Raw genomic sequence first — 27,057 nt, forward strand, 5'->3', positions numbered from 1 at the left:
CCTGCCAATTTGTACAACTCATCACAGGACAGTGTAACTTATGAAATAAGCCTACACTCTGCTGTTCTTTTCTTGTACTCCAGATGACCAGGAGGCTATTTAGAACACGTTGTCCATTTGACTACAGTGTCACTACCTACATAAAATCTTTTCCCCATAATGTCTCTGGGGTCTAGCAAGTCAAAGATGAGTGTACACAAATGTTAGAAGGTTAAAGTTGAGGTTTTTTAAACTCAGTAGTTAAAAGCATGCGCTGCTTTTGCAGAGGACCTGGATTTTGGTTCTCAGCACCCACATTTGGTGACTTGCAACTGTCTATAACTCCAGGTCCAGGAGCTCCAATGCCTCCTTTGGATACCTTTGGGCACCTGGACCCACATGCACATACCTATATACAGACACATATACATACTCATAATTTTGAAAATAATTAGAAAAAGAACTTTATAAAAAATGAGGTTAAAATGAAGTTGCATCTGTTGCCCTCTGACTATAGTTAGAAGAAATGAGGGCCAGGTGAAGGGTTACCAGAGGCCTCAGTTTGACCATGGCCTCCCTGCTCCATTTCTAACTCTCCTTTCTCTCCCACTCATCCCAGTGAATGCTGCTGCAACCCTCTGTCTACTGTCAGGCACTCCATTCACAGATGTGCGTCCAGGAAGACATAGCGTTCGCCCAGATACTTTCACACTAGTATCTTCCATGATCCCAGTTCAGAAGCTACGTGTGCTGTTTCTGGGACTTTCCTGTAAGCTCTGACTCCCCCATGATAAGGCTGGCTAGCATAGAGCACTTTTCTAAGGCTTATTAACTCTGATAAACCTGGTTTTCATAGATATTGTATATCTATGACCTAACCTAACATAATGGATGCATATGAAGTTTTATTTATAATATAGTTCTTATGTTTATGTAAGCCTTTATTTTTGTGAGTTATATCATTCCATAGTTTCACAGGCATGGAGAACACATTGAATGAAGGAGTCACTATCTTATATTCATAATACCACATTCCTGTCCCGTGTTCAGTAGGCTTCTCTTTTTCTTAAGAGTATTTGCATTTTCTGCTAGGGTCATTTCACAAAGAAAAGAATAGATACTAAGAGACGGCCTTCTGACTAGGATAAGAAAACCACATCTGAGTGCTTCTTGTAAGTTTCAGGGCATGTGTTCTTGTGGTCAACCGCAGCTATCATGTTCCCAAAGCCTTCTTCATGGAGGGATGGCTATGGGAGAAGGAGAAGGCGGGGTTACGTCAAAAGCTGATTAACTTGCCGCTGAATCAGAATTAGACTATGGACATAGACAAAGTATCAAAGTATGCATGCATACTGCAGCAACCCCCCCTCCACTAACCATGAAAAGTTTAATCAGTATGAATATTACACAGATCTATATAATCAGATCGTAGGCAACTTGCATATGCTAGCCCTCCTTGACAGAGGTGAACAGGTCATGGAAGGGAAGGGTAAGAGCCCAGTACCTCTAGTCATTGTATTGGGCCTGTGGATAGAAGAGTATGTGATTTTCTCTTTAACATATGATTTTTTTTCCCTTTGATGTCTGCTCAACAAAGTGATTATATCATTAACATAAGGAAAGCACTCCACATTTAAGCCATGACATTCAGCTCTTAGTCTCCAAAGTCTTATGGCCATTTCATAGCGAGTGCGGTCCCATTTCAAGATTCTCCAAAGTCGTTACAGTTCCAATGCTGTGGTTCAGCTCTCAGCTGTGAGACTCTGTAAAGTCAAAAACAGAAATATGAATTTCCAGTGGGCAATGCCATAGAATAAACACCCCCTTTCCAGAAGAGAGTAACAGGAGGCTGTGACAGAAGAAAGATGACAAACCAGCAAAGGAATCATTACATTCTGTCATCCCATTTCCAGATCTGCGGGACATGATCTCATGTGAGCTCCATCACACATGGGCAGCCACACTCCTACTGCAGGGTCATCTTGGCATATGTAGCCTCCCTAGGTCAAACCCCACTTGAAACCTGCAGCGTTCCTTAGTACCATGTTTCTAGCATCTTTCACTACCCTAGGATCCTGATTGAAATTCAGGCTTTACCTTCACATCCCCCCCCCCACTTTTTTATTTTTGGTTTTCTGAGACAGGGTTTCTCTGTGTAACAGTTCTGGCGGTCCAGTCATGCAACTTGCTTTTTAGATGAGGCAGACCTCGAACTCATAAAGATCCACATGCCTCTGCCTTCTGAGTGCTTGGATTACAGATGTGCACCACCGCTGCCTGGCTTTCACCTTTGCATCTTTACACGTAGCCTGTTCAGGCCTTGCCTGAAGGGAATCTGACCCTGCTGTTCATGTAGTGGCCTCCTGGACTTTTCTCTCAAATCTTGATGCAAGACTAATGACCTGGAAACTTTCACATTCTGCATGCCTACAAAACTTAAAGGGTCCTTAGTCATCCAGAATGCATTGCCAGTCAGGAAAGAAGGGTTTAAACACGAACCCACGATGGACATTTCAGATTCAAGCCATGGCACCTGACTGATAGTCCTGTGGATTTTCACAGAATTTTTGGTCATGATTAAGAATAGTTTATCCAGGTCATTTTCTCACTTTTACATGGATTAATATTTACTGTATTGTTTTTGAACCGTTTGAGCTCCTTACATGTCTTAGATATTAACCTTTCATTAGATAAATGGCTTTTCACCTGGCTTCTCCCATTTCTTTTGTTGTCTCTTCGATCTGTTGATTATTATCCTTGTTGTGAAGAAACTTTTTCATTTGGTATAATACCATTTGTGTGTTTTCATTATGTTGCCTATATTTCAGGGGCTAAATCCAAGAAACAATCATTGGTTCTGTAACTAGATGCTGTGATTTCACATTTCAGTTACTACAAACTAGAAAAAGGCCTTGGCTAGCAAACAAACAAACAAACAAACCAAAAAACAAACAAACAAAAACCAAAAACACTCACTACCTGAAGCAGGTAAGGAGACAACTGAGGAGCTTGGTTCCTTTCCAAAGCACTGGCCCTCTTCAACAGAGAGGCTTTTGGATCTTCTTCTGGAAGCATTCATATTCACGTAGGGAAGCAATTTAAGAGCAAGCAGATTCAGTGCAGGAGTCCATTTCTGAGCACGCTTAGTTTAAGGGCATAGCTCCAGAAAGATGACAGATACATTTTAGAGCATGCTTAGGTCTAGATCATAGAGCCCACATTTGGAAGGTTCAAAGTGCAGACAGGACTGCTTTGGAGCATTCTCAGCTGATGCTGTAAAGATGGCAGGCTGAAATGCCCCCTGTGTAATCTCAGTGCTCTACTGAATAATCTACAAAATGTTGTAGCTGCAGGGGCAAAAAAAAGGTACAGAATGAGTATAACCATGGCCAATCGCCCCTAGCAGTTCTTATCCTGTTTAGTGGCTTATCAGGGTTATCCCCCCACACAGATACTTTACAATATAAGTTGTTAAAACCATAAACTGATTTTTGTGTGTGTTGTTACATAAAGAGTTAATTGCAGTACATCAGAGACACACCTGTACTTCTCACTTTTGACAATGCCTTGATAGTCATCCCCTGGGGTTGGGGGTCAAGGGTTTCATTATATATCTAGAAATATGGAACATGCGTTTCTCTGCTCTTCTCTGGTGGCTTGGGCCAGGAGCTGTTCCTTTTGCTGTCATTCCCAGTCTCCTGAGTTAGAGACAAAATTAGGACCTCTCAGGATTTTTCTGTGATTGGTATGTACTTCTAAAAACACAGCACAATGAAACAGAAACAAAGACGGAGGGAAAGGGAGCTGAAATCATCGGTTCTCTGTCGATTGTCCTCTAAATTATATGTAAATGAACTCTAGTTTTCTAGGTGTGCATATTTACAACTTTCCAATGGCAAACACAGATATTTCTGGATAAATGATGAAGGAATAAGGGTTCGGGTGCTTAGCTGACAGTATGAACAGCTGCTTTCTAGTCTTCACATCCTTAAACATGTGGTAATGCTTTCAACGATAATGGTTTCCAATACATACAGGCTCCAAGGCTTATCTCCGAATATGTAAAGTTTCGCTCCACTTAAATTCAATACTCTATATCCTTTCCCTCCTCCTGTCCTGAAAATAAAGGATGGGAAGTTATTAAATAATCACAGGTTCATCCATGGTTATGCAGCAGTAACGTACACATACGCCCATGTGCACACAAACATGCAGACACACATTCATGTGCATACACACATACACTCAAATACATAAACATACGTGGGCACACACACATGCACACATACATGCACAAACTCACACACGTACACACACAGGTATACACAATCACACATGCATACACTCTAATGCATACCCCAAACAAACTTTTAATTGCTCTGAAAAGCCACTTTTATCATTGGCTCACCACTTTTGAGTATTTGACATTAGATTTTTCTCATCTAAGAGCTAATTATCCCAGAAGTAAAATTAATAAAATCATCACAGTGATTTTTACATTTTAACAGCCATCTAGTCTCTGTAAGCACATTTACATTTGGTTCTAACTACAATGGACAGGAAGTTGCCGGTGATGGATGGCACACCCCTTCTCCTTTGTAGAAGGTGAAGGTTACATGGGGGACAAAAAGAAGGGGTTACTGTGACTTGAACATAGATGCAGTTGAAAAGATGAAGGAGGATCTGCCGTGAGGCAACTCACTCACCCCCGAACAGAGCAGCATGGTGAAAATCAATGTATGCATGTATGAAATGAAATGAATGTGGAACAGACTCCTATTCTGAATTTTAAATAATACAACTAGTACTTATCCTTGAGAAGGAAGAATTTGGATAGTGATTTCAAAATCCACAATGTAATCTCAAATAATGCTTATTGTTATTCTTCTGTTGGTTTTCTACATTCCTGGGATCAAATCTAGGGCCTTTTCATGACAAACACACACTCTGCCTTTGAGCTTCCTCCCCAACCTTTGGATTTGTTGTTTGTTTTTAGATCAAAGCTTTCTTGGACCTTGTAATTCTTGTCCCTCCACCTCCCAAGGGCTGGGATTACAAGCACGAACCACTGTGCCTGGTTAGAACACATTTTAATGCTGCTGCCTAGTTGCTGGGACTGAGGTGGCTTGATCTGTTTGTGGGGCCCCTGGCAGTGGGACCAGGACTTAGCCCAGGTGCATGAACTGGCTTTTCAGAGCCCATTGTCTATGGTGGGATATCTTGTTCAGCTTTGATGCAGAGTGTAGGGGCTAGGCCCTTCCTCAACTTGGTATTCCAGACTTTGTTGATACCAAGGGAGGCCTTATCCCCTCTGAGGAATGGATGGGTCGTGGTGTTGGGGTGGAGGAAAGAAGGGAGGAAGAGCAAACTGGAGTTGATATGTAAAATGAAAAAAATTTAAAAAAAAGAAAAGAATACATTTGATTGTGCTACCCAGCCATGCATAAGATTCTGGAAATTCTCCAATGCCTTAAATTATGTGAAAAATGTTAACAACATGAGCATCATGAGAGGTCCATGAATGCTAGATGGATTCTGTTGGGGTACTGGCCATTGACTTCCACCCACATGGTTCTGAGGCCATGAGGTTCCTCTAGCCCTTACTCTGGACCGTATCTTGAAACAATGCCCACAGACCCCAACACTTGGGAGCCCTGCATTCCCTTAAAAGACAACACTAGATTCCTGGATAATAAATGAATGTACACTTGGGGTTCAGGTTTGAATTATTTTTTAAGATTTAATTAACATTTTTCATTTATTTTATATATTGATCATAGTTTCCCTTCCCTCCTCTACTCCTGTTCCCTTCCCCACTCCCACCCCCACCTCCCATCTATCCCCATCTCCATCCACTCCTCCTCTGTCTCCATTCAGAGAGGGGCAGGCTTCCCATGGGTTGAACAAAGCATGGTACATCAAGTTGAGGCAGGACCAAGTTCCTCCCCCTGCATCAAGGCTGGGCTAGGTAATCCAGCATAGGGAACAGGTTCCCTAAAGCCAACTAAGTGCCAGGGACAGGTCCTGATCTCACTGCTAGGAGCCTTATAAACAGACCAAGCTACACAACTGTCACACACATGCAGAGGGCCTAGGTTTCTCCCATGCAGATTCCCTGACTATTGGTCCACAGTCCTGGTGTTCCCACAAGCCCAGGTCAGCTGTCTCTGTGAGTTCATCTGTCATAACCTTGAGCCCCCTGGCTGGTACAATCCTTCCTCCCTTTCTTCTGCACTCACCAGCTAAGAGATTTTCAGAACACTCTCTTTCTGTACCATAAAAATGGAGAGATACATCCTGTCCCACTACAGAAGATTTAGTGACAGGGGAACACAGGTCACCCTGTTCTTTTCCTCCAGCTTCGTGTGTATCTATACTGAAGTCTTCTCATGCCCCTGCACACAGGGATCACCGAGGGATGAATTGTCATTGCTTATGAGAGATGGCCACAAATATTGTGAGCACATTAAATAGGTCATTGATTTCCTTTTGGCTTTCCAGAAATTAATTCCCACTCTGAATTATTTCCAATGTACTGGGCCATAGACATTGCAATTCCAGGCCTTGGGCAATTCCTTTTGTAAACCTCCAAATCTGCCATCACAGGTAGGAATCAGGAGGAATCTGCTGCCATCAGTCTGGAGAGGTGCGTGAGTGCTCTAGAGTGGAACAAGCTGCGCTGGGGTTGGGGGTTGGCCACGACTGACAGTTGGCCACCTTTACTTGTGGTCATCACAGCCCCACCTATCATGGGATGCAGTGATACACCTCAAGGCTTTTCAGACAGCGTCAGAGTCCAGTGTTTCCTGCAGTATCTCACAGGGTCTAGAAAGCCATATCCACACAGTGGTTTCCTTAGATATGAGCTCCATTACTGGTGACATGAGAGATAGAACATAGCAGAGCAGACTGTTTTCTCCTTGTCAAAGCATTGCTTGAAATGGTGTTTTCTTCCTTCTCCAATGAAGTATTTCTCTGCTTCTTACCACTTTAGAAAAGGTGAAGTGTGGTAAGTTTTCAAAGGTCAGCTCAGTGACGATGCCTTATCAGTACCCCTATGGGGAATTAAACCACGGTTTTACAGCTATACCAAGGTCTGTCAGAATGCTCCACAGCATTCTCACAACTCTTCAGAAGTCTGTGATGATCTCAATACAGGATGCATGATTGACAAATGTGAATGGAATGTCCATCAAGTAAATGGCATGTGCAGACACATTTTGGATTTGTAATAAAGCACACAAACTGTAAGCATTGAGTCAATCAGAAAAATATTAATTTTAAAAATATTTTTACTTACCTTTTGAAACTTTATATAGTGTATTTTGATCATATCTATCTACCACTACCTCACCTAGTTTCTTCTAGTGCTCCTCTACCCAGGTTCACGTTTTCTGGTTTTTTTCAATTGTTAATAATACCCCCAAGTCTGATTAGTCTTGCCATATGTGAATGGATGTGGAGCCACCTTATAGGATGGAGGTAACCTAACATTGATCACTTCCCCAAAGAATAGTGACTTTCCCTCTCAGTAACTACCCTTTGCTGTAGCTCTTCCCCAAGGGAGGGGCCTCAGCCAACCCTTCTGTCATTGATGCTGGAACTTTGACTGGCTTGATCTTGTGAAAGTCATGTGTAGGTAACCACAACAGATGTGGGTTATACTATTGAGCTACCAAGATAAAAACAGCACAAGATTGGAGCAAAAATAGACACATAAATTAAAGAAATAGATTAGAAGAACAAGTTACAAGTCTTTGCAACTACAGCTAAACGATTTTTGATAAAGATGCCAAGAAATATACATTGGAAAAAAGACAGTATCTTTTAACACATGCAGAAAAAAAAAAAAAGGGAAACTTAGCCCTTACTTTTCACTTTGCATAGAACTTAACTCTAAATGTATCAGTGACCTCAACATAAGACCTGCTACTTTGCAACTTCTGGAAGGAAAAAGAATAGAGTATTACCTCAGCTTATAGGCATAAGTAAGTGCTTCCTGCACAGGACAGTGGTAGCACAGCAAATAAAACCAACACTTAGAGAAAAGAGCTTCTGAAGGCGAGTCTCTACACAGCAAAGGAGAATGTCGGTCAAATGAAGAAATGGCGCCCACACATTGCCAGCTACACATCTGACAGAGGACAGTGGACGAGTGCCTAAACACTGTTAATTTTGTCAGTTACATTACGGTAATGTTTCTTGAAAATGTCCCTATGTGTTACCTCTATATATTAAAGTATTTATAGATAAGAAGGCACTACTGGTGAGAGTTGGTTATTGTGAGAGCTGAGTGATATATGGGTTCAAGGCTCATGGTGATATTCACTAGATCTTTATATTTTTTTTTTCTTAGTTGTGATTTGTCATGTTTATAGTGGCAGCTTAAGACTAAACAACTCACAAAACAAGGCTGGGTTTGACCAGGGAGCAGCTAGGCAGACACAGTCCATACAGTTGGAGCTACGTCCCAGCCTGGAGTGTACATGAGCTTCTCAAGTGAATGAATACAGCACCAGGGTGCCTAGGTGGAGCAGGGATTGTTGAGTCTCTAGACTGCCATGCATGGCAGACTCCTCCTATGTTCTGGGTATTTCACCTCACATGAGTTAACACCAGGCCTGTCCCCAAAGTCATTTCTAAAAGTCATATATTGAATGAATGCATGAAAACTGTTAGACCTTCATGTGCGTCAAGGAATTAAGAACCCAAGAAGCAAGTTGCAGGTGAATTCAGAATGGTGGCCGTTTGTTATGGCCTAGAAGCAGGAGGCAAGGCTTTACCAGAGAGTGTGGCTGAGCAGTTACTGAGCAGCTGCAGGCATGACAGACAATCCTTCATACCCTTCCCTCCTCCACTCTCCTGAGCATCTCCCCACCCTCTGATAAGAATCACAGCACCTGCCTCTGTTTCCTTGCGACTATTAAAAAGGTAGTCATCTCTCTAGGACCAAGCATGCCTTTAGTCCTTACCATTCTTCTTCTTATTATTATTATTGCTATTACTATTATTATTATTATTATTAATATTATTATTATTATTATTATTATTTACCTTGGACAAGCTCATTAACCTCTCCACCTTCCATTTTCTCATTTGTAAACTGTAGCTCATAAGAGCACCTGCCCCAGAAGGATGCAGCTGGGTGGACAGTCTCATAAGGAATGACTGTCACTGTACTTAAGGCTTGGAAAGGGCTCCACAATCAGGGTGTTGTTATTATGCTGTCATTGTCATTAGAAAGCTGCTCAAGCTTGAGGAGGCTCTCAAAGGTCAATTCCCTTTCTCTCTCATTTCTTTCTTTTTTTTTCTTTTTCTTTTAAATAGGAACAATGAGAAGAGATTTCCATTTCATAGAATGAGAAATGAGCTTTAGATGAGTCAAGGGACATCATACAACATGCTCAGGTCTTAAGAGAAGAAACACTAAAATAAACAAAACCTCCTGAACCTCATTACCTGTGGCTGTTAGTGCTTAACCCTCAGTACAATACTTGTGCCTTCATATCATGCCCTGGGCTTTCAGAAATGATTCCAGTTTGAAATATGTCATGCCTTGGATAGAACATCTGCCAGAGGTATTCAGCTATCCTTTCTAAATCTGGCTGTGTATACAATATCCTAGTAGCCTGAGCCACTACAGCATTGAACTCCAGTGCTCCTCACAGAGTCTGGAAGAAATGAATTAATTGTCATTTGAAATAAATTCTGCCCCTGTCTGGCTTACCAAAAAGAACACACACATAGACAACATGTATAAATAGACATATTTGTGAATTGGAATGTATATATATATATATATGTATGTGTGTGTGTGTACGTACACAGGCCTGCTTGCAGAGACATGAGTATACACATGAACACACAAACACACACAGCCACACACATTTGAAATCATCTGGAGAAGGACCATAGTCTAGCCACTAGAAAACATTTTGAGAAGCGAAGTGAAGAAGTGGAAAAGAAGGAGTTAGGTGACACAAGAGCTTGCTGGCAGTCTCTACAGAGCCATTTCCTCCTCCTCTAGTCATCACAGTGCTGACTTGGAGGCAGTTTTGCACCTTGGAAGGCACAACCCCTTCTTTAGTTATTCTTCAAGACTGTCATCATATGGGTTGGGGGAGGCTTGCTACCCCGAAAACACAGGGCTGAAAAATGTTTGGCAACTCACTGTCACCTGGATCTGGAGGGTGATGGCCAGATTGCACATAGATCAAACTATATATGATGATTTTGCTTATAACGGTGTCAGGGGACAGTGGACAGTTACAGGAGTGTTGGGGGTTGGCTTGTAACTAGTAGAGAAGGTTTGAACATGCCACTTGCAACTCCCATCTAGAAAGAAAATTCTTAGCATATCTTGTGTGATAATTTTCAATGGGGGCCTGTCACAGTTCCTGATATATATCAAAACTCAATAAGCATTGGCATACACATTGCAGATAAAGTACTATCATAACTGATCAGTGGATCTCAGAGCCTGGAAGAAAGAGCACCATTGATCATATTAACAGGATTAGGTTCGACCATCGAGGTACAAACAAGATGCAAAAGATATGCAGTTGAATTCATGGATCTTTCTTTGGGGCAGGTGGTAATAATTAGTACAAATAAATGGTAATAATTAAGTTGAACAATCAAAATGCAACCAGAGTTCAGAGATGCAGCACAAGGCACGTAGGTAAAAGAAAGGGCTCCCTGAAGGCTGAATCTGCAAGATCCCAGTGGCTTTGGAAAGTTCCAATGAGGCTATGGCAAGCCAGGGAGAACATGGGGTGGGAAGTAGTACTGGAGAGTTATTCAGGATCAAGTCACAGTCTCCAAGCTTCCTTCCCTCCATAACAATGCACATGACTCTAAAACTCCCTTCTTGTTCATTTCTGGGATAAATCATTTTGTGTGTCCAGATGCATCATAAACTTATATAGCAGATGCTTCTGATCTGGCCACTGGGCCTCAGGAATGAGGCCAAGAGCTAGTGCCAACTTCTCATTATCTTCAAAATTATGCCCTTTACTCAGCGTGGTGGTGTTCCATGCATGTGTGTGTGAGGGAGGGTTGAAGTAGGTAGGAAATAATACAGATCTGCCAACCATTAGAAAATCCAAAAACTTTGGATTTTACAAAGAAAGACTTGCCTCCTGCCTCATTTCAAAAGCCCTTTGGCTGTCTGTGTCTTTCTACCCGAAGCTAGTATGTCTTGAATAGATCATGTGTTGGTTTTCTCACAATTCCTGGTCTCCCTTTCATAATTAAAAACTTGAAAGTATCTCTTTTTGCCAGTTCATTGATTTACATTGCTTTTTATTCAAGTTTTGTTTAAATTTTTATTTTTAATTAAGACATATCATCCACAAGGAAAGCATACAGAAAATTATATAACAAGGAGCTGACCAGATGGTTGAGCAAGTAAAGGTGCCTGATTCAAAAGTCTAGTGACCTGAGTTTGATTCCTTGAGCTTCCTTAAAGGTGGAAGGAGAGAACTGATTACACAAAGTTGTCCTCTGACTTCAACATGTATACTGGTATCAGCATGATAAGCATGTGTGTGTACATGTGCATGCACACACACACACACACAATCATATATACACACATACATGCATAATAATATAAATTTTAAAAATTAAAGGAAAGCTATATAATAAATAGGAAATGTTAACTTCTATATATTCACAATGTTGTTGGAGATGTTGTTGAATATAAGGCCTAATGCATGATGACCAATCACCTTTGAGTTTTGCCCCAGTGGTCCTAGCCAGAACAGAAGACCAAACAATGGGAGAGAGAGAGGGCCACATAATACATCTAGTAAGCAGTCTGGTGACATACTTTATGCAGGTATAAAACGCTAAAAGTTAAAACATCCTTTGAAAGATAATAAAGACCTTGCAGGATGGATAGAGGGGCTTGGTACAGTAAATATATCAAACTTCTTCTCAAATTGAGCTGTAGGTCTGATGCAATTCCAATGAGAATGCCAACAGAACATTCCATAGATCTTGATAAGCTGAAACTGGAAAGATAATTGGAAGTGCTAAGGTCAATAATAGATAAGATGAAGAGAAGTGGACCAGGTGGCCCGACCTTTATGGATCCTATGAAATATCATGAAGTTAGAATGATGGCTAACCATGTTAGCTGGGGACAGATTGACAGTGGTCAGACTGAAGGGCTCACAAATAACCCAGGAATGATGATTGTGGTGAAATTGGTGCTTTAAATTTTAAAAATGGTCCCAGAACTCTGGGTTATCAACTGGGGCAGAAAAGAAATGAAACCTCTACATAACTCTGTCCATAAAAATCAATTCTACAGGGATTAAAGACAGCCATGTGAATGACAGAACAATAAAAGTTTTAGAAGACATCATAGAAGATCTTTTATCCTCTGAGATAGGAAGTGCTTCTTGAGATGAAGAATGTGCAAACGTAAAGCCAATGACATACTAGTGAGGACTGAACTAGAGTTCAGGGCTCTGCACTTCCCTGGTTTGCACATGGGAACAAGTGAATAGTTGGAAAGCAGAACCTCTGGGGAATCACATGAAGTTCCTATGGTATAGGGCTGTGAAAGTCATTAATTCTGTGTTACAAAGCAATTAACTAAAACATACAGATTAATTATAACTTAGTGAATGATCAAATAGAGACATGGATTGACATTTGGCACAGACATTAAAAGAAAACATTTGAATTATGTAAGGTTAGCAACCGCCTGGCTCCTTTTGGAGTCTATAAATACATACACAAATTCAGTCAGTAAAACAGAAGCTGAAATGAGATTAGATTTTATAACAATTCTCATCCTAACAAGCATGATATATCCTAACTAGCCCATGTAGTGGATATGTAAACTTATCAATCACTTTACTGAAATTTTTAATCTTTGCAATATTTTTTTCAGTGCTCAGTGTAGTTTAATTTGCCCATTTCTGTTTATAGTGGATACCATATTTTCTATGCATTTTAATTAATCTTTCCTCTCACACGAAATAATGGGTGCATATCAAAGTATTAAAATTAAGATTACATTTGCCAAAAATTCTTAAGGAAAAAATACTACAAAGTTCATTTACTTCAAACCATCAATATGATGTTATATTGGTATTAAAATCTAGATCCTGAAGAAGTTCAGATTTGAGGTTTGGAAATTGAAGATGCTCAACTCATGTTTAACTATTAATTATTTAATTTAGAGATGATGAATCTTCCAGTTAAAACTCAGTTTATAATTGTTCACTTTGGGGAGCTTGAGCTAAAATTGGATGAAAAAACATCAGCTTTACCATTTCAGGATTTCAGAGCATCAGCCATTGAAAGCTTCAGACAGTATCATACCAAATCATTTTCAGTCAGGTCATAAGGAGAGTTTGAAGTTTTAATGTGTGTCACCTAAGATATATCTCCACCACTGGCTTCAATGGAATCCCTCGGGTCTTGGGCTCAGTGCTGGGCTCCCTGGGTTCCCCGTTTGAACAGCTGACTTTGATGGCCTCTTCCTTTATGTTTTTTTTTTTTTATATTCACTTGTGCTTTATACCCCTTACTGTCTTCCCAATGGAGCCAGTGATCAAAACTGTGTTCTAAACATTTCCCCTCTCATTCCCCTTTTAAGGTATTTATGTTAAGAGATCATTTGGAGTATCTAAATAGTATCAATGTGCCCTGTAGAGACTGCTCTGTCCACCTCTCTTCTGGGAACTATGCTGTGACTTACACAAAGCTCAGTGTGATTTTTTTCATACATATATGTATGATGATATCAACAGAACAAATCAAAATAGTCTGCATTTTTGTTTCTTCATTATTTCTTCATGTCTGTAGTCTCCAAGCTCCTGTCTTCCAGTTTTTTATATAATATACACTGTGTTATTATGAACTATGATCCCTTACCACTGTGCTGTGGCACACACATGGTCTTCCATCTGTTTGTATACCTGCTATCCTGCCTCCCTCTACCCTAGTTCTCTATCTTTGCCAGCCTCTAGCAAACACCATCCCCATAGAGACTGACTTTCCTTTAGCTTGTACATGTGACAAAGAACATTCAGGATCTGTGGATTTGTCTTCCTCAATTCTGAGTGATTCTCTTATGCTCCTCTTGGAGTCTTCCTACCTTGCTTCATACTTTGAGAGCTCTGGCATTGCCTCTTCCATAACTATTCTGTATAAACTTGGTTGGTTTCCCTTGACCAATTGTCTATTTCTTGAATCTTCTGGGTATTGCTTCCTGGAACATTCTAGAAGCCTGGGTCAGGGGAACAGTGGGTACCCCTTTTCCCTTGCTCTTTTCCTGCTCCACCTTGCTGGCTCATCACTTCTGTCCTCCCATAATTTTTTTAAATGTCTGTCTCATAAGGGCCAACTGTTTCAGGTCTATTTAAAGCAGTTAATATGTAGTTTAGTGATAAGAGTATGAGTTCAAGAGTGACACAAAGGGGATGTTTAAATCAGAGTTGATGAGTATATCATACACTATTATTCACTCAACATTTTATTAATTTCTCTCTGTGTCTCTCTGTCTCTGTCTCTGTCTCTGTCTCTCTCTCTCTCTCTCTCTCACACACACACACAGAGTTTCTTTCCAATTTCAGCATTCCTCTTCCTGCCTTAGACTTTCTTTAACCACCTTCCAAAGTTATTACAAACACAAACCCCTTATCAAATAAGCTCTGCTTTCAAGGGAACCAAAGATATAAGGTGAATCATTTGTCTTTCTTCTTTTCTTTCTCTGGAAAGACTACTTTCTGATTGCATTATTTATTACCTTATTTTAATCATTTTTGTTCTTTAAAGTTAATTTCTGAGAATTTCCTCTCATCCGCTTTTCTGAACCAGCCTTTCCACAGTCACTAGAAGCATATAAGGACTGGTTTTGGATGAGGTACTTGTTTCCATCTCAGTTCAGTCTGTCATGTTGGGCTGTGTGAGACTCAGAGGCTGCCTTCAGTAGACTCCACAGGCAGAGCATTTGTTTTAAGGGATGATGAATAATCTAAAAGTGCTACTGCGGGACCCACTATCAAACAGGGAAACTGAGCCTTGGAGAAATTAAGTAATCGGCTCAAGACCTCATTCTAATAGCCACGATATCTGGACCTATAACCAGAACTTTCTTAGACCAAAGTTATTTTTATGATACACCTTAGCATGAATAGTTGATGTCAGCAGATTAGATGGGTGAGTAATATGTACTCCTTAGTTTAATAGGAATACATGAAGAGGTAAGTTTTTTCACGGGGGAGGTGAGGCTTATGCATTAATTTTCTAATTTGGAGGGCATTTTTCAAGAGAAAGCACAAAAGATACAAACAATAAATTACATTTTAAACCAGAAAAAGAAATATTAGGCAATGCCAAAAGCTCATAAATTAGGTGGTGATGTTAGGAACATGACAGGGTGCATGGTAATTGGAACATCCTGTGCATTCAAGGCCTTCATTCCTCAGTGAGGACATCTAACCCCATCAGTACAAAGGACTATAACCATGCCTGCGAGGCTTCCTGCTGACTAAATACTGTTCTGTTATATAGAGCAATGGTCCTTCAAAATTATAAACAGCACAAGGCAGGACATTTACTGTTCTGAGTGAAAAGGGAATGTATTGCCTCAGTGCAATTGACGACCCCAGTGGGCTAGATAAAGCTTCAGATCTGTCTAGAGTCAGAATCAAATAGCATCACAGATGTCTTCTATCTTTCAGCTGAATCTTTGGTGAGCTGATGGCCTCTGTCAGCAGAACACAACCATGGCAGCCTCCCTCACCTTCTTCAGGTTTGAGGAGGCACAGCATGATAGCTGTGGTGGACATTGATCCAGTGTGATCTGTTATCAGTCATCCACAGACCAACCTGTGTAGCAAGCACATGGAATGGCCTGTGCCTGCTCTGCTAGCTATGAATAGCATCAACTTTCCCCCAGAATGGGATTTCTATCTTAAAACATCAAGTATTTTTTTTTATTACAAGAAATGTGTAAACTTGGATGACCTGAGAACACACACACACACACACACACACACACACACACACACACACACACACACAAACACACACACACACACACACACTTGCATGAGAGAGAGAAAGAGAAAGAGAGAGAGAGAGAGAGAGAGAGAGAGAGAGAGTATACACAGCACATATCCCTTTGTAGCCCACATACTAATCACAAAAAATGTTCTGCATCATACCTGTTGAAATAAGAAGGAAAAATGCAATCTCCAAGGTATAACTGGAGAACAAGATTGTGATGGAGAAGGCACACTTAAGCTAGACTCAACAAATTTAAGGAAATAATTATAGTGTGTGTCATATCCTAACACTCTGGCATGCAGAATTAAGCATGTTCTGTAGTGATATAGCAGAATATGCAATGCTGTGTGAAATATAAAAAGTAGAAGCTTAATCATGAAGCTTGTAGCTGGAGAGTCCAAACAACATGTTTCCTTCATACTGAAATGTCTCCCTGGCTTATTTGCCATGACAGAGAAGTGTAAAGGAAGCCTTGACTACAGGAAACAACCCAGCAGTTGATAGGAGGCTTGCTTTACAAAAAGTCACTGTCTTGAGAACAAACTTTGTCACTGGATGTCTGAGCCACCATTCCAAGGATGGAGACCCAGGACTCATCATCTGCCCCTCAAGTCCATCCAAGCAGTCCCTCCACAGGGAATCAAGCTTCCAGAAACTCACATTTAGGTGGGAAATCACATTGGTACCATAGCACAGATGTGTTTAGAAGTTTGTTGGATTTTAGCCATCTTTAGATATTAAAAATAGTTGATGGTGCAAAAGAACTGACAGATGGGATTACAGAAGCAAGATATATAACGGAACAAGGCAAACCCAGATTGCTAGTTGCTGATCTTGCAAAGAACTGATATTCACTCTTCAACTCTGGCTTACCTGCTGCCTTCATAGTTACCCAGTCCGTTGCCTCTCCTTCAGCATTGCATCTCCCTTTCTTAACAGTGGTCCTCTACCACACATCAGTGCTCTGCTTCTTGCCCTGGCTCTTTGCTGTGTTCTCCTCTCTTTCATTGCACTTGTTTAGGGTCTGACACGTGAACTCAGCAGTGCATGTTGCTATCACCACTGGATGAGGCATGGTACCCAGCATAGCACTCACATACACTGATTCACTTTGCGGTAGGCATGGGACAAGTGCTCTAGCCGCTGAGCCGTTTCTCCAGCTTCAAAATGGCATTCTTAAAATCTCTATCCTGTGCTTAGTGAGAGCTAGCCTTCCTTGCAAGTCTGCCAGCCTTTACTTGGCTCCTTGTTATCAACCAGGCTCTCTGCTAAGCATGCTAAGAAAGCAAGGGTGAGCAGAAAGCAAGATACATGCACTTGTCCTCATATAGAATAAAATGTGGTGCTATAGGAACAAATATATAAATGGGCTGATTAGTTACTTAATTCAAATAAGATAAAATCAGCCTGGAAAAGATTAGCAAGTGATTATTTTATAGATTCAACTGGAAACTTTATCTGTTCTCACAAATTGCTTTCCTCTTCTTCCTATACAGAACACAGCCAAGCTCAAATTCTCCCGCACACATCTGCTCACCCTGGTTTCAAGGAAGCCGTCTGCCTCATCCTTCTTGTCTCCTGGATGCTCAGTTTAGCAGTGAAGTTCCATGACTCTGCTCTCACTACCCTAGCCCCCACTCCCATGCATCTCATCTCTCTTCACCCACTGATACAGTCCTTCTCAATTTCCAAGTCTGGGCTCAGGCATCCCTCCGTCTCTGCTTATGTGAATGGCATGAACTTCCTCTGTCTCTCTGAAGCACCCCATAAAACATTTGGTCATAGACTTGGTCGAGGATGGTTTATGTGTGCATTTCTCCACCTAGATTGCACGGTCTTTGGAGTAGTGCCTGAGGCTCATTCATGTTATATCCCGAAATCTGGCCTGTGGCCTGTCACTTGCTGCTATTCAAAGGCAACCGACAGTAGAATTTGCTAGCAACAACTTTTGTCTGGCCCTGTGATTTCAGTCCAACTTCACGGTTCTCCCAAACTTTAGTGATGGCCTAGAACTTGTATCACACTTTCAAGGGCAGACATGGGAGACCGAGTTTCACAGAAGAAAGACAGAGGCAGGGGAGCTGAATTCAGCTTCAGCGAGGTGGGGAAGGACCTACATTTTAATGTATTCATTTGTTTGCAGAAAGCCCGAGGCCAGGATTTTCAAGAGCCAGGTTGAAGAACTTCCTTGGGACACTAAACTAAGAATGGTGGCAGCTTGCTTGGAAGGCAATGCAGTAATGTGGTGTTAATTAATGACATCTCCACCAGGGAAAGTTACAGCATTTGGAGCCAGACAGATGGGAATTTAACTTTTATCTTCTCCACCTGTGTAACCTTGAAAAAGTTACTTGGCTGTGCTCAGCCTCAGGATTGGGCTCATCTTTAGAGGAGGGATGATGGACCTTTATCAGAAGTCAGTTTAGAAAACTGCAAGACAGGATATAGAGCACAATGGACGTCACCTAGGGAGCCTTGTGTTTAGGACTTAAGGTGGGAAGGAGCCTGGTTAGAGGCCTTTTCTCTATGGCACTCATTTCTCTCTCTGTGTTAGACACTCATGACCCTGTTGCATTCCCCACCAAAACCAGTCAAGTCATTGGTGTGGAATCAGAGTCTATGCAACCCAGTCTGTCCTTTATTCCATGTGAGCAGCTCCTTGAAACAAAACCCCACCTCACCATGCCTCACCCCACTTGGTAACTTACACCAATGGGTCCTGGAGTGTGGCAGAAGCGCAGGCAGCAAAGCTTGAGCCCTAGCCCACAGCTGATGCATTTCTGGGATGCCAATGCTATTATCACTCAGTGGAGAGGTTCTAGAATCTTCCACTGGACAATGACCTTCCTTGGTTAATTATTGTTAACATTATTATCAGATTTCTTATGCCAGGTTTCTTGGCATGATTCCTGATGTCTCTCTCCAGTTATGGATAAGCCTTTGTATTTTATTCTGGTCCACATTAAGTTCTGACCCCTGATTACTTAACTCCTATCTACTAAATCACAAGTCAGCTACCCTGGTGACAGTCATCAGGCCTTTGCCAGCTCTGTACTGATGGAGACCCTGTGGTTGTTTCCATTTCCAGTGTACTATGCATTTGTTCCATTTGTGGGTCCTCAAGTTTATATCGAAGTCCTCAGATATAAAAGTGCTGCTTATAACTTCTAGAATGAAAGAAGAGAAGTTCGGGCAGAAATGTCCCATTCCTGCCATGTAATTTCTAGATGAGCTTTTGGGATTGAAAGATCCACAAACAATGAATAAGCATGGCTAGGCACGCGCCTTTGAGTACATCTGATGGCTGGTGATGTGGGCTGGAGAGGATGCTGGCTTTAGGGGCAGGAAATTAGAAATGATAGCTCTGATGTCTCCTACACAACAAGGTTACATATTCCCCCAAACTCTAGTCTCTTCCTCCATAAAACAGCAAAATGCCTCCTTCCAGGGGACCTAGGAGAATAAATGAAACAAAAAGCAAACAAAAATATCAGTTATCAGCACATGCTCTGAATGTGTTGAAGTATCACACTGTTAATATAGACAGTATGTGAATCAAAAATTAAAATGAAATAGTTAAAAAAAAAAACCTGATCCAAAATGGAATCTAAGAAGTTTACACAGTAAAGTATCTTTTCCATGAGAGTAAGGCATTTCAGGACCTCCACCAGTTTGTAAGTTCTATTGAGTAAGCTGCAGAGATCAAAAACTTCCAGAGCTCTGTGTATGGAAGTGAGATTTGCTCATGGATGTGAGAGGGACCTTGCTGTAACAGAGAGCTCAGAGAATACAGATCCATTGCAGGCCCTGGGATGACGTCTTCTCAAACAGACATGCAAAATTTTAGCTGTCTGTGTACTACTTAGATGTCTCTGACCTTGGTATTCAGAGGTGGGTGGGTCTTGCTCTGCCCTGGTTCCAAATGAGCCACTTTCCCTGTGCCCCAGGCACCATCTCCAATGAGAATTGACTTAATCACATTGATTCCCATGCATAGTTAAATTCTTGTATTTTTCCTAAATTTTCTGGTCTTTAGTTGCCTCTTATGAAATGAGCATAGTAATATCTGCCTGACTGACATAATTTAGTTTTCAAAACATAAACCAGAGAGCCAGGTATATGGATTCTGTTATGATTCAGGGAATTTCTAACACTCTTAGTCTTTATGAAATGGAGGGCAGGACCTTTTCATGGGCATGCTCTACATATCCTATAAGAACAAGTGGTCTCAAAAGCACAGGAAGCAGGGCATTGATGTAAATATCAATCTTGCCACCAATGCCTTATCTCAGAGAGAAGTATCTGTCTCTCATCCCAAATAACAACTCTTTTGAACATAACCTAGTGAGTTCTGGAAGTGGGGCAGACATTTCAGTAGATAGACTGAGACCTGTCCCACTGTATAAATATCTGGAGCGAAGGATTCTGACTCCCACCCTGAATGTGCTGCAATGGAAAGGGAAGAGAGAGGCTGAAGTCCTCTGCTCCTCAACTTGGGCAGGCTCTCAACTCTCTCTAGTAACTCTTACTTGAGCCTAAACCTTCAGATTTATCTGGAGATGGAACTCTGCTCTCATGGAAAAGAGATCAGACTGTGTTTTCTAAGAGGATATCACTGATTTGCAAAACTCCCTCTTAGGTATCAGCTTCTCACTTGCTCACCTCCAGTTAAATGAGGTTCTGGGTATTAATTAGAATCTATTAAATACCTGTGACAATTGAGCCCTTGCCATATTGGCACAGTCCACCCTTCCATGTCTTGCATTACAGAGATTGGAACTAACTGGTAGGGAACTTGATCTGTGTCAATCTACATTTTGGGCATGGAGCTTAGGCACCATCAGCCCTACATAGCCTGGTTCCCTAATCTACATAAGTGTGTGTATAAAAACCATCAGCCCAGCCTCTGTAAAATCCTGGCCCAGGACAAATGCATAATTAACTTTCATTCCTTTCATACTTGCTTCTGGGTACAGGCTGTTCCTTCCTGAGGCATTCTCAACTGCCTATTCCCTCCTGGGTATCCTCCAAGGAATATTTCATGCATCTATCTTCAAGCACATTCAGAATAAATATCCTGATTTACAACACTTTATCCTTACAGGACAAGGATGCCCAGGGGGTCTTATAGAACCCTTAGGGGGACCAGTAGTCATGGTGGTGCTTAAATATTGTTTCCAGTCTTCAAGAGAAGGTAAGATCAGCAAAGAGATTGGTACCAGACATTGACAGAAAGCTGGAAGGGATTCAGTTAGAATCAGCAGCATGTGTGAAGACAAAGCTAGGCTTATGCTTTCAGAGCTAAGAGGCAAACTGAGGGTGTGAGTTGGGCTGAGTATATCTCGCAGGGATCTCTAAACAGAACCTACAGAGTACATGCATATATTAGGAAAGGGGATTATTGTCTTGGCTTATACAATAGGGCTAGGCTTCTATGAGAGGTTGAGATGCTTTAGTAGTCCCACATGGTAAAGCTGGAGTCTACTGTCAGATGATCTGGTTGCCATATAGTCACTCATACATGCTACCTCCTGATTTCTCCTCATCTGGATCTCCAGTCTGGAAAAGGTGCCACCTCCATTCTGTCACTTTTTCATACATCAATTTTCTCTGCAAATGTCTCCATTGACAAAAATGAGGATGGCAATAGCCCATACCTTGTTGTTGTGGAGTGTTAATATAGGATTCATTTATGCTGTGGAATATTTGTTTAATGATGCAAAGATGTGCTGCATTTTTTTAAGTTGCATTTATTTAACTCTGTGAAGTTGTGTTATTGTGTCTGTCTAAAACACATGATTAGTCTAATAAAAAGCTGAATGGCCAATAGCAAGGCAGGAGGAATCTGGGAAAGGAGATTGAGGAACAAGAAAAGAAGAGGAGGACATCAGGGGCCAGCCACTCAAGCTACACAACAAGCCACAGAGTAAGAAGTAAAGAAAGGTATAAAGAATACATAAAGATAAAAGCCAGAGGCAAAAGGTAGATGGGATAATTTAAGAAAAGCTGTCTAGAAACAAGCCAAGCTAAGGCTGGGCACTCATAAGTGAAAACATGCCTCAGTATGATTTATTTAGGAGCTGAATGGCAGGCCCCCCAAGGAGTAGAGATTAAAATCAATTAACTATACCTTGTTGTACTGCTATGAAAACTGAGCAAATTAGCAAGATGTGTACTAACTAGTTAGTTCAGAGTGAACTTTTTTTGTGGTACCTAATTTTGTCATCTAATTTAGCTACACATTCACCCCTCCTCTGGCTGTGCATTCTTCAGAGACAGGCACAGCGGTAGAGCTCATTGAAGTGAGAGAGCATGCACACTGAAGGAAAGCCTGCAGGACAAGGTATTGGAGGCAGGGGAGAGTACAGAGCTTGGCTTGCAGAGATGATCAGCAGGAGTCTCTGACATATATCCAAGCTTAGCTTCATTCTGTTCTGAGTGCTTACAGAGAAATGGATTAAGATTGCTACTGTAATTCTTGTCCATATCTCATGGATAGGAGGAATGACTATGAGCATGGGTTGGTGCACAGGTGATGGCATGTTATTATAAGATTTAATGCCAGAATTATACTCCAGGGATGAGCTAAAAGCTAGCAATAGGGCTGGCAAGATGACTAAGTGGGTAAAAGCAGTTCATGTTAAGTCCTAGGAGCCAAGTTTGATCACCAGCATTCATATAGTAAAAGGAAAGAAAAGATTCCCACAAATTTTCCTCTGATATCCACATACTTGCTTTGACACACACACACACACACACACACACACACACACACACACACACACACTGTAAATGAATGAATATAAAATAAATGAAGTTGATAGACTCATCTTGTCCCTGTAACAGACCTATTTGTTGTTTTGTTTGTTTACTATTTTTCTCTTTGGGGGCCCACCATCCAGATCCCAGATAAATCACACACTGAGGCTTATTCTTGATTATAAATACTCAGCCTTAGCTTGGCTTGTTTCTTGCCATTTTTTCTTAAATTATCCCATCTACCTTTTGCCTCTGGGCTTTTCCCATTCTTTTACTTCTGTAAGTCTTACTCTTACTTCATGGCTGGCTATGTAGCTGGGTGACTGGTCCCTGGGTTCTTCTTCCTTCTCTGGCTACTTCTTTTCTTCCTCCCAGATTTCTCCTTCTATATATTCTTTCTGCCTCCCAACCCTGCCTATCCTTTCCCTTGCCTCACCATTAGCCATTCAGCTCTTTACTAGCTCATCAGGTGTTTCAGACAGGCTCAGTAACACAGCATCACAGAATTAAACAAATGCAACATAAACAAAAGTAACACACCTTAATATAATATTCTACAGCATCCATTTTTCAGATTCTCAGGGTTTCTTGGCATGCATGTAAGGCAAGCCATCCACATCAGGACACATTCATCCTATGCTTTAGAGCATTGTTCTTATATCCTGCTGGGAATTTATTAATAAGATCATCTCAGACTTAGCTCTGGACACCCTCATAGCCAGTCTGTAAAGCAAGGTATCAGTCACCAGGACTGGATTTCTAGCAAGTGGGAACTGATCAGTGTCATATCCCTCGGTCTAGGACCAACACTGGATACGCACACTGAAAGATTCTAATCTTTGAGAACCTCTTGCATTGTACCCTGCCTTGGATGATATTCCCAAGACTAGAAAATCCCTGTATTCCTTGCTCTCTGCCCTGGACTGCTATGTTTCTCTGCTGGAGTCTAACTCTGGTTCCCTGTTTGTGCCACCAGTGTGTGGATCCTGAAGTCTGGGACAGATGTGATTAAGGAAAGTATTTGGTGCTCAGAATGTTAGCTGCATGAATATATGGATGAATAAATAGGATAAAACTCCCTTTCCCCCGGGGGCAGTCATAGGTTCTGCCAGCCAAAATAGTAATACTCTTACCTCAATGAGTTGTCTGTCGCAATTATTTCTCCTTCAGCTCATCTCAGAGAAGAACTCCCAGGCTAGACAATTAGCCAAGCCCCTAGTTGTGCCACAATCTTGACCTCTGTAGCATATTAAGATGACAACTCATTACTTTCATTTTTAAATATGCATCCTCTCATCATGCACCCCAGCCCCACTATAAACTTGATTATGGACCAAAATGCAGATTTTTATTTTTTTAGCTCATCGTAACATCTTAAGTGCCCAGCCATGAATGTGACTAGAACATAGACAAACTGAAAAGTATTTGCCAGATGAATGAACACATGGAAAGACCCTGTTTACAATGAACATATTTACTGCGCTCTCATAAAAGATTGGAAAATGATTGCAAAGCCAATAGCTGGCTTTTATAGATTCTCAAGGTTGTCAACAAAGAAAAATCTGGGGGAGAAATGGCTTCAGAAATGCACAAGAGCTCTCTAGCCATTGTTGCAGAGGACATCCAGTTCATCAGACAATTAGACTCCTGTGTTCTCTTTCAGCAAACAAGCTTCAGAAAAAAGTTGCATTTTGATATTTTTTTCCCTAGAGCTGATTAGTGAATGCTTACTTTAAAAAAGAAGAATTATTCAAATGGAGGCAGTTTTGTCCCTCTAAAGTACTTGTTTGTTGTGATATTCTTCTTAATTGCTGTGTGGAGACTAGAGGCCGTGTCTAATAAATGGAATGAGGTGCACCCACCACTGTGTTAGGGGTACTTATTACTGAAAATCTACCAGAAAGTGATAGAGTGAGACTCAAGCTTGTCATGTTTCCCTTACTGTTGTTTTTCTTTGGGACATGAGCTGAGCTGTCCACTTCCTGCATGCACAAAATGTTGGGAAGTGTTGTCAGTGGTAAATACAAATTCCAAATATAGACTTCAACATTATGGGGCAGGTGGAAGGAGCAGGGGTCAAACACTTAACTGTAAAGAGAATTCTCACACCACAATGGTCTTCTCTATGGTATGGTGTATTAGCCAGCATTCTCTAGAAGAAAAAAACAAACACAATAAGTATGTATTAAAAGGGGCCTTATTAGGTTGGCTTAAAGAAGCATATGGCCTGGGTAACCAAACAACAGCTGACTTCATGCTGGAGAGGTTGAGAACCTGGCAACTGCTTGTTCCAGGCGGCTCAATGCCTCAGCAATACTAACATGGTGTTGAAGGCCTGCAGGATTCCTGAAGAGCCACTGGTCATCACTCCATGCTGAAAGCCTGAAGAAATTGGGTTCTGATATCAGCAAAGGAATGTGACAGTGACGGCCATGGCAGCAGCAGAAGCAGCAGTGGAGTAAATGAACTTGCCAGGGGACATAAAGACAATGAGGAAAAAACCTACAGCTTTTCAATGGGGCCTCCTTTATCTGGTTGTCATCAGAAGGTGTCCCACACATTTAGAGTGGATTGTCCTACTTTAAATAATCTGATCAAGAGCACCCCCACACAAGTGTGCCTTTATTGTGTGCAATGTATCTCTTAGTTGATGCTAGATTCAGTCAAGTTGACAGTCAAGATTGACATCAGATATGAGGCAGGTTATCTTGGTGCCTATGCTTGGTATTATATGGAAATTACCTACCCAAGAATATAGTTGTTTCCCTTTTAAATCCTATGCAACATTGAGGGATTTGCATTCATTGGTGTTTATTGATCTATGCCACTGTTTTGAATTAGTATCTTAGTTGGAACATAGCCTTTACTTCTTTTGAAAGACTTAAGGATAAAACAATAATTTTAGGGGCTGGAGAGATGGCTCAGAGGTTAAGAGCACTGGCTGTTCTTCCAGAGGTCCTGAGTTCAATTCCCAGCACCCACATGGTGGCTCACAACCATCTGTAGTGGGACCTGGCATCCTCTTCTGGCCTGCAGGGATACATGCAGACAGAACACTGTATACATAATAAATAAATAAATCTTAAAAAAAAAACAATAATTTCAGCAAAAATCATTGATTCATTTCATGCTTCAATATCTAAGCATTTGTTCATTCAGTCAACAAGATTTATTTTACAATGCATGGCCTATGAGGAATGGTGTCTACCTTACTGAGAACTGAGAACCCTACCTGGCAGAGTGGCCTCAAGGTTCAAGGTGTCCCTCATCCCCACATGGGCATCCTTGCTCAGTTCTTTCTCACAAATCAGCAGACAATGGGATCTCTATGGGGCTGCTCACTGCTGTAGGAGATCTTTTTTCACCAAAGCCTTCCATCAAAGATGGAGAGATGGGTGACTGAAGGAACCTGAACTCAGGCAGAAGAGACATGCAAGCTGCAACTCTTTGTGGCACATGCTTGGAAGGAGCTGTGTGCCCAAGTACACAAAAAAGGACATACTCAAAAGCTGAGGGAGTGGGGATGAGAAATTAGTTGCAAGTAGAGAGTAGAGAGACAGGTTCTAGTGAGTCTGGTAAAGAAGAGGAAGACAAGAACTCAAAAGAGGGGATTTCAGAATATTTCTGACAAAGAATTTCTTTTTAAAAAAAAAAGGGAGAACTTTTGGTAGTGGCTGGAGGATAACAGAACACAACAGAAGTTGAAGGGTAAAGACTGGGGTGAAAAAGCATCAATAGAAACAAGTGCAGTAGGCAGGGTGATGGAGGGGAAGAATGGGATAGAGGAACATCTTGAATTAAGTTTGTAAAACATACATGTGGAAACCCATTACTTTGCATCTAATTCCAAACCAAAAGAAAATGGAGAGGTGGATAATTGGCATACTTTTCATTAGTTGAACAAAGCCATGCCAGAGAGACACACAGGGGATGACATTCCCCCTGCCTCTCCCTTCTGGATTTATGCCTTAACTTCCACATGGCTTAGCTCCTTTGTGCCCATGGGCATACATTCAGGAAGAGCATCTTCGCACACATTCCATGTCCGTCTAGCTTTGATGGAGCTCCCACTAGCCATCTGCTGAGCTTGGCTCCTTGGCTTTTCTGTGAATTCTGTACCTTTTGTGGGAGGTGGTGAAGAGTCTTCTTCACACAGGAAGCATGTGGGCTAATTATGCTGATGCTGCAAGATGGGAAGGCAGATAGGCAGTGGCTGTTTGTCAAGTTGACAGCTGGAAATGAGAAGGCGAGGAGGCCAAATGTTCAGTGGGACAAGAGCATTTT

Source organism: Peromyscus leucopus, chromosome 10 (genome assembly GCF_004664715.2).
Source record: "Peromyscus leucopus breed LL Stock chromosome 10, UCI_PerLeu_2.1, whole genome shotgun sequence".
Lineage (NCBI taxonomy): Eukaryota > Metazoa > Chordata > Mammalia > Rodentia > Cricetidae > Peromyscus > Peromyscus leucopus.